Below are 11,823 nucleotides of genomic sequence, written 5' to 3' on the forward strand. Positions count from 1 at the left end.
ACTCTGTGCACAGTTTTATACCAGCGGTTAGGACCAATTGATCATAAATTCATTTGTTTTCGTGAAAATAATAACATATTTGAGGTCATGCAACAGTTTTATGAGCAATTCTGGAGCAGAAATAGTGTTAGGGCGGTAGGGAAAACGGATTTACTTCGGTCCAATATGTGCGTTTACGCAGATGACTTATCCACATAAGAACGTCGATTATCACAGTTCTGATGTTCATGTTGCCCCGAACTTACAAGTAGGTCTTCAACAAACAGCGAAGGCAACCAGCGCATTACGAGATATTTTCAAAGGGATTCTCATTATTCAAAACTGAGAATATTTTATTGGTCCGATAATTGATATCGTGCTAAACCTTTCCATCTCGAATTCCCTTGTCTAGACTTGAACAAACTAGAAATATCCTAGCTCCCGTGTTTCTTCTGGGTTGCATAGCCCCTAGGCATCTCGAGGGTTCCACAGCTGAACGGTTATTTTATGCGTTTTTATACAGGTGGCGAAAAAATCTAGGCGGACGATTAGGCAGGCAGGGAGAAAGTTGGTTATCATTACCCTTCCAGTTGCTGCGGCTGGCCAAAAGCAAATTTGCCCCTCTGTTCTGTTAAAAGAAGTAAAACTCTATTCGACGGAATAAGCGTCAGGTTCGAATTGTGTTTTCAAACTAAGAGAAAACCTTTTTATACAGTAAGTGCACTGCATAACAAAGAAAATCAAGCAGTCGTTTTGCGTGTATTGCTCCGTTCTGATGGGCTTTAAAAAGTTTGCATATCTCTGCGTTTGGAGATTTGTTCCACAGACACAAGTCTCTCCCCAAATAACACGATGTGCGTTATTTAACATCTTAGGCAGAGTTTCTGAGGAAAACAGTGACCAGAAAAGTTAAAATTTCAGACGACTAGATCAAAATTAACTTTAGAATCCTTGCGAGCTTCCACTTTAAGGTACTGAGGAGTCAAAACTGATGGATACCGAGATCTGTTGCATATTTTATAGTCGTACTAGCTTCCTTAGTGTTTATTGAAATCAATTCCTTGATCTGTTTCGACGTTTTGTTGACATCTTACAAAGTGATTTTGATGGACTGCTTTCTTCAATCATGCAAATATTCACACTATAATGTGTCGAATCTGTATTACTGATAGTCCTGAAAGCGTGTACCAAACGAAGGACGCCGTTTCAATTGTATATTTATTGAAATCAACTTGGCCAGAATGTGCTAATCGATCTGGAAACCTAACCACCTGCTAACTGGAAACATCTGAGTGAACGAAGGGAGATTTTAATGGCTTCGTACTCAAAAATGGATAGAACTCAACAAGTGTTAAAATAATCATGTGAGATTGTGGTAAACCTAGTTTGTTGACAAACAAAAGCCATGCGCAAAGCAAATAGCAACAGCAATGTTTTTCCAGAATACACTAGTCAAAACTAGCTTGTTATAAACCGATTTCACGGCTTTCATGGTGAATTTCGCCTTTTTATCTTGAACTCTGGCCAGACATTTCATTAGCTTCAGATACGACGTACGGTGCTCACTGCGGACAGTGATCGTGTATGATGCACAGGCATAAATTTTTAGTTTACTATCTTGAAAACTTTCAATTCACGTAGCTCATGAGCATGGATTTTAAGGTCATTTACTTGTCCAAGTTTGCAACCTGATTCCAGTGAATGAGATCAGAATGATATGTCATCACTTGCGAATCAATAGGCTTGTTTAAATACCTAATATTTGCATTCCGTTGTCGATCCCAATGTAGATATTTTGGAGAACTTCCCTCCTCAATACTGTGTTACCTACAAGACCCCTGTTTATTCCATTATTGGCTCCATTGCAAGGAACTATATTCAATAGTCCGAAATAACGAACTTTGTTCAGAACTTTGAAGATTATATCTATGGGGACTTCAAAACAGAATAATGTGCAGAATATTTCATGTGCCAATATTTCTCTTCATGTTTCTAAGCCAAAATGTGGCTGACGGTCATTGCACACCGTAGAAAACACAAAAAGATCGTGTTTTGTAGGAAATTTTCCGTGTTGGATAATTCAAATCTCTAAGTTGCGTCCCAGCAACCGCTAGACAACAACCTTTTCGACAACGCCTATTTTGTCTCTGCAGTTTGCCGGCTGAAAAAACACCATAAACATCCAATAACACAGCGGATTTTCCCCAAGGAAATACCCCTAAAATTAAGACGTCTGTTCACAGTTATGATGCTACGCATCATTGTTTTGGCCCACTATCACACTCTTAGTTGGAGTGCACGCATGTCACATTTATATATGCCACTTCAGGCTTCGACTTCCGTGCAGTAGTCCTTGACTTAACCCAAGTGAAACCATGCTAGGTAGGTACAAACGCGATATTAATTATGAATTCGTAGGCATCAAGAAGACCGGAGGGAAGAGCAATGCAAGGTCACCTGAAATACACGAATGTGTGAATCCTTCTAATTAGACTATCCTAACTGACCACTTCTTCTTTTCTTCTTTTAAATTCGCTTTGTGTCACTTGAAAAAGGAGATCTATTGCGGAATTCGTGGAGTCGCTTCGTAGCATTTGCTTGGATTTGAGCAGCAGTCAATGAATATCCAGGAAAGTTCAGGGAGACGCTTTCAAGGAGAAGGTGGACATTCAGTTTTTGTTAACAAGACGCATATGAGAGTTTTGCTTCCCTGTTCAATAGTCTGTAACTGGTCAGTTGCCATTTTCTAATGAACAACTCCGCAAGGAAGGCCGTCTTCCTTTCTAAGGTAGTGCTTACAATTCAGAAGGCCTAAAGGGGGCAAGAATGATCAGCACAAGGCTCAAAGCTAACCATAATTATGGCAAATCTATCAATTTTTTGTGCGTTTTTGGTTGTTTACATGCCATCAGCGTTCAAATAAATTCATATTAAATCTGGAGTGTATGTATACATGCCTTTAGGGAAGTCACTTGGTCGGCAGGTAAGGGGTGTCAAGTTCTAATTGTCTGTCAAATGGGACCTAAAAACTAGCCTGAGTACTTTGTACGAATAATCCACTATGCAGCATACAAACCCGGGAAACATTAATGCTTCTTTCCAGCAACTCTGGGACATTCTTTGGAAATCATGGCCTTAAAAACACACCGGAAACCAAAATTTCTCAGTTGAGCCCAACTTATTAGCCTATGCAACAAGGCCTAAACAGTTATTTTTTGGATTGATCAGCATGTTGCAAAGTTTTAGAACCACAAAAACAGCAGTCAGATATTTGAGTATGTTTTTTATCTAGCATCATGACAGTTCGCAAAATATTCTGTGTTCGAAAAAAGCTGCTGAGTTTAGAATTCTGTGCTCTGCTCAATGCAGCGCAAAAACAGATCTCAACAGTTGCGGAATGCATTTCATATTCTTAAGTGTAGCCGTCCATAGTTTTCTCAAGCTCGGAGCCAAATAATGGATCCACACTGCCAAGAAACACATGCTTTCAACAAAGCACCTAACACGTGAGCTTATCAGAAATGTATAAATGTCTGACACATGGTGGGGTGTGTTCAAATATGTGGTGCTGGTCATATGAAGGTAAACATACCATTACCGGTCGACATCTTTTTGTACGCCATTAATGCCTCGTTCTAAGGAGTTGGTGATTCAATTCACTTTAGCGCTCACAAGCGCAGTCAAACGAAAATACCACCTGAGTGACATTGTGCTCCCCATTTGGCCTTCAAATTAGGAAATCCTTCTATCAATAATAAACAGATAATTTACAGGCTTTTTCCGTTTGAATTAAAAACCACTCTATGCTGTTAAGAATCCCGTTTACTTCTGCGTAACTACTACCGATAAACCTTTGCATAATGTTTAACGAATAATAGTTGTCAAGTTTATTTTATCCGGGGTAAAAATTAGCAAGTGAGAATTCCAACCACCCGGTGTGCAATCGATAGAAAACTGTCGTTTGCACAGTTGATGGTGGTCATGATACGATAGATGATGTGATGTGTAGCCTCATCAGATTCACACAAGCGACTTAATGGACAATATGGATGACACTCAGTTTAATGTTTTACTTTTCCATAAAAATCCAGAAGAATGTACCAGGACAACAATAATGTTTGAAAGAGATTGTCACATGGCTGACGTGTTCAGCATCTACTTTAATAGAACAAAGGACCAGTCGAATATCCACTTTGCGGTGTGCGGTATTCAGTAACCAAGGGAATGTACCTCTAGTAGCTATCGTCAAATTCAGAAACCATCGGTTGTCAAAGTCTGTGACAACAGTACTTGTAATCAGACTGAACGTTCCACTTTTATCCTTGGAACACTTCCTAGATTCCGGAGCTGCCATAAAACGTCTCCAGTAGTTCAAATGTCCTCTGGTAAATAAATAATACATGGTTGAACATCCCTGTCTAAGAAGACTATGTGGGGTTAAATGCTTTGTAAATAATAAGCAAGTGGCACTCTGTTTTTCTTTGTGTTGAGAAATATAGATTGTTTAAACATTCGTTGGCCGACTTAAAGCTCAGTGTGATTTTTAATGGGACTCTCAGTTAGTACAGTGCTTTAGCGAAACATAGTCTATTTAACCAATGGAACGAAGGATTCCATAATCCTTGTTGGGCCTAAAAAATTACTCTTCCATTGTACGCCACCGTCATTTGTTGCTCTGTTGCCTTCAGGTGTCAGACGAGTCTGACGTTTTTGGACAATGCTACGTCAAGTGTAATTCGTTGATGCCATTATTGTCAGGGTTTGCGTTTCGAACTTATTAACAATAGGTTAGCACTGCGGTTTTTTTCAAGGGCGTTTCCAGCCTGAGTTGGCATACATAGGAACCAGGATGCTGCATCTGACAAGAAAAGATTGACTTTTCGAAAATCGCAACACGAGTGAATTTCTGAAATGATTAATAATGAGGAAGAAATAAAAATTTTACGTAGAACGGCTCAATTCCCTATAAATTTTTCTCTTTCTCCAGATACTCGACAAATCAAACTGTTTTCTGAACAACTAATATAACGGATGTTTGGATGTTTTTTGTTTCACACAAATATATCTAAGTATTAGTAACAATTTCGAACTTCCATCTGATTAAAATTCACCACAGGGCTAGACGGATGATTCGCTACGTTTCGGCCTATGTTGCTCTGCTTGAAAATTGGTACGGTGCTTTGTTCACATAATAGGAATTTGACTTGTGGCTGGAATAATTACTCAATAAATAATATTTTGAATCATCCGCTTGAATAAAACCCGGGTTGAAGCCTATCACAGCAACAAATTCACCTCGTGATTTGCTAATTCCTGGTGTCAGTGCGACCAAGGATGAAATTAGCGCCATTCTGGCCTCAAATTGGATAGAGTTAGCAGGAGACGTTTACCTTTACCAGAAATACCCATTGTATTCCCTGATGATATGGATATTTCTATCACTGCTAGTGACGTTTACAACCAATTTATGAGTAGTATTAGTAACAGAGTTGAAGATTATGGTGCCCACAATCTATTGCTTCATTTGCTCGAGGAGTGCAGCGTGTTCCTCTGACAAACAGGTTTTATTTTAATACCTGTTTAAACTACCCTGCTACTTTGAGGAAGAACCTTGTGAACGTCGCCATTATTCCACTCAGTATATTTTAATTAAGTTCATTTGTCTTATTACAGAGAGGCTACAAAATGAAGTTGTGTCCACCACAGTATAATGGTGCAATATCAAAGTCTTTGGAACCATGCTGCACACGGTAGACGGTCAATTTTTAAAGAATGTTCAGGAGGTAACTTATGAAATAAGAAATGTTTGAACGACTTCCAGAGCTTACAGAATACGAATAAGCGTCAGCGTTAAGTGCGGATGAATGCAGTAAAATCAGCCAAAGGTTTACAAGAAAAGAAATTAGCATCACATTAAAATACTGCGCTTACAAGGGGCGATCCCTAGGAACTTACTTATGGTTACCACAGGGTTTTGTTTGCCTACACCCAGGGTTTCAAAATAAAGGTATAACTCTGTAAAGATAATGATGGCTCTGGTGTATATTGATTGATGCTAAGCGTATTCCAAGTATTTGTGTATTTTGTCGTGCCCCAAAATACACGACGTCATCCAGAAACAGATGAAATCCCAAAGCTCTTCACGCTTGCTAGCCAAGCACAAGGCTTTGGGTAAAGCCAGAATGGAATAAAAGTTTCCCCGGAACAACAACCAAGATACACATGCACAGATAGAGAACATCAGAAAACCACATCTATCACGTTCGAGTGAAAGCGAGTAGCATAGTTATGACCGTCGCACATGGATATGTATAGATTGCTCATGGACTTTTGGTATGTAAACCTCGGCCACCTACTTGTACAACTATTGAAATTAACGAAAATGAATACGCAACTTTTTCAGTTATCTTGTAAACCTTAATACCAATATTTTGTCTGTTGATTTGGTTGTGTTGTTAGGAGTCTATTCATTTGGAAACAAATTAATCAAAGTTAAGTATCGACGGATACTTACCAAAGAGACGGCAGGGAGTTGAGTCTGGGAGTACCTGCCCAATAACTGCAGCCGTTCTCGGCAAATAATTTTCTGACTAGATCAAATGAGTCAAAACAGGTAAGTTTGGTAAATCAGTGGTAGGTAGGCTTGGGGTTATCTGTCTACATATCTATTCGTCTAGCCTCTATACTGTCTGATGAATCTCAAGCAGCCTTCCAATATGCATCATCAGAATCTTCTCTTGGAGCATGCTCAGGCATGAACGTAATGATAATTGGTTTTTTGTTTGCAGTATTGTTTTAGGCACCTCTGTATTCCGCCCGATAGAGCGTTCACAAAAAAGCTCCGTGACCACTTTTAAACTACAGTAAATGAAGTAGCTTTTCCTTAAAGTTGCAGGAAAAAATTGGCAGATGGTTATTAAATTTAAATTTTCGAACCTGACGCGAAATGCTACCCAATGAAATTGCTTTGAAACTCGTGTTTGGCGTGCACATCTTTGTGCCTCGATACCGTGAAATGATAGTTTTTACAGAAGTAATTAGTCTGATTACGGAATGAATACCTGTCACACTTTAATTACTAAAAGTCGTACAAAATTCGTTCTCAACCAAAAAGCATGCGAAAAACCTTTTTAGGTGTGAAAATCTATGTAACCGCCCGGGGAGCGATATGGCTTTCTAACAAAAGATTCTTGAAACTTAGGAAACCGACCCAACATTTTACGTTAATTAGCTAAAAAAACCAAGGGCCCAGTATACGCTGATTTTTTTTACAACTCTGCTTTTGATGTGATTACTTTTAGCATTTTGTGTTTTTTTTTGTAAGTTTTGGATCAAACTGACTCAAAAAGTTAAGCGCAAATATCCCTATTTTAGCTTGACTCTGTTCCTAAGTAGACCGTTTCCCGTAGAGATATTTGTATCCTCCGATGTGAATCCTAATAATTTCTCAGTATTAGTTATCAAACCTTAAAATGACCGCTTCTCAACCCACTTTTCATTAAAAAAACGCTTCAGTGTAAATGGCGTCACCGAATCGTGATATTCAGGCTGTTGTTGGTGAAAATGATCCTGCTTAAACTGTTTTAGGAAGTGCATTGTCCAAGTGCAACTGAACACAATATTTATCAAACTCATGATGAATAAATCTCAGGCGTGAACTCATTATTATCTTTTCATTTGGGAAGTGGTTATATTGTAGCTTTATCATTTTTATATATAGATTATATTGTTGCTACCGCTATTTCTGTTGATAAAATGAAATGTAAAGATTTTCCAGCTACTTGCGTAATGAAACAAACGGGATGTAGCAAGTCACGTCAAACTAAATATTCTCTCCTCTATCGAACTCAGCCTAAAAATAAGTCTGTCCCAATTAAAGACCCTATTGCAAAGATATGATTACTGAGCTTGGATTGCACACTAGTTAGTTAACTCTTCGCTCTTGCAGGATTTTTGCATTTAAAAAACAAAGTTTACTAATTTAGGTCGGCTGGAAATTGTCACCGGTTTTGAAATCACAGAAAAATAATTTGGGATGATCAAAAAAGATAACAAAGTCCGCTCTTTATCAGTCCCCTAGGTAGTTGGCAAATGCAGACTGCCTATTTCCGGAATAAAGAAACAAAAAATATTGCATTCAAACGAGTGAAAATGAAGACAGAGGATAGAGCAACTTGTGCAGCTTTTCATTCTTAGTTAGAATTATCAGCAATACGTGTCCAACAAAATTCCGGGAAGGCGCTAAGCCCTAACCACACCGTTGTTTGTTGCCGGGTGATTGTCTTCAAACTACTAATTAGCAAGCGCTGGCAACCAGACTCCTTGTAATTTCGTGGGATGTGCACTGCTGAGGCATTTCAATAAAAGGAAAACGGTTACAAGAAGGTTCTCAGCTTTTCAGCAATGACGGGCTTTACTTACGAGAAGAAATCTTTCATAATCCCGAAAAAGTTCGCAACAACAAAAATGTTCATTTTTGTATTAGCATGAAAGCATTGTAGAAGCTCTAGCAAGCTTGTATGTTATGGTCGTAAAAATGGCCATAACTTATTGGAATACCCCCGAATAAACAAGGGATCAAACTCAGCACTTTGCTAAAGGATAAGAAGCCGAGGTGCGCATGTCTGGTTTGGTTGGTCGCTTCGCCATCGCATTTGGTGGCCTGATAATGTCCGCTTACAAGTCACGCACATAACACTGAGGTATCCAAAGCTCTTATAGTTGAAGTTCGTCACTTAAACACTTGGGATCCTGGTTAGCCTCACAATTCTTGTTGATGTCTTCACTTAAGGAGAAATTGTGGCTAAATTTCGTCGTTATTGTAGACAGCTATCTCTATTTGTGTCCCAATGACTGGGTTTACTTAAATTTTTACATCCATCAAACGACGGCGCTTCTGCATTTCAAAGCATTTCAAAACAGGGCCACATATTACAGTTTAAATTAGATGGCGTGGTCTTTGAATGTATCAGACGGACTTGTCTCCAGTCACGCCGATGATATATCTCAATCCAACTGGTCAAACCAAGGCATCGTCTCGCCACATAAATCAGATTAAATGTTACGTTATTATTTTGTTCGAAAATATCTTGACCAACAGTGACCCCACACCAGTGAAAGCTGAAAATATGATAAACGTGTGAATATACCAGGTTTATGAACCATTCATAGTCGTGCCTGGGCACTGACGAACCGCATTTTCCCAGTATATGTTCTAAACTAATTGCCAACGTTATACGTTGAGGATAGCAGCAAATAATTCCGGTGTCATTTTCTTAGGATCATTTTGAGGAATTTCGTAACAGGTATGAAACAACAGAAAATAAGTCTGCTTTGTTTGATATGTTCAACACCCTTTTTGTAAGCTCTTTTTTAAGCACCCATTTGCCTGTTGTTTGTATTAACATTTGCATTCCGTTTCCCTTCATTTCTCCGGTCAATTATTTCCTTTCGCGCACATACGCCCTCATATTCTTGATCTGGAAATTAATCATGTTCTGCTATTTACCACAATGTTAAATAATCCTTCACTTTGACGTTGTCAGTTTGAATTGATAACGACAATTGGACTCCGAAGATATGTAGTCCAGTGTTAAAATTCGGTGCATTTGCTAGTCCGTACTTACTCTTTTGTGAAGGACCCAAATTTTGAATCAAAGTTAATTAACCCACCATTTATGAACCTGTATAATTGCACGATCTAAAGTAAGCACCTAGTTGCCGTGTTTACGTTGCATTCACTTATCCGCTGTTTACATGTTTCACATAACGTTACATCCTTATTGATGGGTTTAGTCACTAATTCCAGGTTTTACGTGCCACTAAGCCTGTTATTGTTGCCATTGTTGGCAACCGCGCTTGGTTTATACGGGAGTGACACTAAAACCAGCATTACAATTAGCCCATGGATTCAAAATGGGCTTATGCGATGTCGGCAGTTTATCCCTCAACCAGAAGGATAGGTATGCGCGGTATCGCTATATTTTCTGAGACAACAAGCTGCTTATATGTACTTCGTACATAGAGGAATTCGGAAGGAAATTAAACTGGTTAGGAGTGTCCCAAATTCATTACTTCACGTTAAAATCCAACAAGATTTGGCACGTGCATTTTTGAACCAGAAACCAAGGAGTGACCTTACGGTCAAACCCTAGATAAACGGCCTAGCTTTGCAGTGCTTGGCTCTAACCCCACTAAACCACCAGGCCACAAACTCTCGTTGGTCTATTAGCTGATTATCATGGCTTCTATATGGAAGAATCTGTTGGTCTCTTGAGGCAGTTCAAACGGCATTTTAATTATTGAAATACCTACCTACTCTCAAGTGCGGATAGTAGTACAATAGTACGCTTCAACTTCGTGATTCACACATAGGAGAAAATGGTTAGAAAACTTTGGCTTTTATTTGGCTGATTGAGCTTCACGAGTAGTATGGAACTAATTAGGTGGCAATATATTTGCACCCTGTGAGCTGATCTCTATAAAGTAGTAAAGCAACGATTCCCTTTGTACCAAGATGCACAAATTTGTCTTTGTAAGTACCCTAATGAATATGGGCTTAAAAAGTGTCAGCAGAGTCCGCAATCCAAATTTCTATTCAGTCACAATGTGGATCATAGCAGATGGCCTGTCCTGGTAGATGTGAACCAGTGACGGCGCAGAGAGCCTGTCCCCAATCCAAACACAAAGGAATCTACATTTTTCCCTTGACTCTATTTTTTATCTCAACTGAGATCTTTTCCGGCAGGTAACGCCCCATTTGTCTATTAACTGGAATGTTTGCTACTATATGAGATCCTTTTTTCACTGGCTCCAAGGTGTATTGCGCAAGAGATTTCAAAGGACAAAAATTTTGCACAGAGGCTATTTGGCATAATAAACTGCCTGTTATATCCGTTTCGGAATGATTCCTGGCTACCGTATAGCCTAGTAAATGTTCGGTATATGTACACATTTCCCATTGAGCTCTGGTACTCTAAGTGAGGTCCGAGTCGAAAAGCAGAGAAAGACCGTGTAACTGTTTAATCCACTTTGAGAATTGTCAACAGTATGCACCATGCGAACCTTCAGATATGTTCGTATTCGCTTGTGGCTGGGGGATAAACGGTTTAGCCGCGAGTTGTTGATAAGGAATGTGGATACCTCACACTTAAACGGGATAATCACTACTCGTCATTCAACTACGGAATTCACACCATGTGCCCATGAAAGGAGTGAATTTTCTGGTGTGCACTCGCTAAAATGTTCATCCGACTTGTGAATTATTGTTGCCACAGCTACTAGGAAATGCATAACATTATAAGGGTTTTTTTTAGTTTTGACTGGCTTTCATCGTATCCTTCCGTATTAGTTACTCAATTTATCGATAGTTTACATGACGAGTGAACTTTAGAATTTGAATTCGGCACTCAGAGAGTCACTTCAATCGACATCACGTGATTTCAATCCCATGGTTTAAGTATGAATGATGTTATATCCTGGCCAAATAAGAGACCATTAACCTGCCAATCACCACCTTGTGGTCAAATTTCTAGTCTTCACCTACTAATCTGAAGGCCGTTGGGTTGAGTCATCGTGGAAATTTGTGAAATGCGCACTATTGATGATTTACAACTAGAGCAAAACAGTTATAGAGCTGTCTACTCGACACAGACTGATTCCACTTACGGGATGATAACTCAGCTAATTGATTCCAAACCTCATAGTACGTTCTGTATTCATAGTACAGATCCGTCCGTCCTCATAGTACCACTTGTACGTACTGCTAATTGAGTCAGTTCCTGACATTCTCTAAATGTCACGACCAAGATAACATTCAATATATTATGCAGTATGTTGGTCAAA

This window comes from Opisthorchis viverrini (genome assembly GCF_000715545.1).
Source record: "Opisthorchis viverrini unplaced genomic scaffold opera_v5_2, whole genome shotgun sequence".
Lineage (NCBI taxonomy): Eukaryota > Metazoa > Platyhelminthes > Trematoda > Opisthorchiida > Opisthorchiidae > Opisthorchis > Opisthorchis viverrini.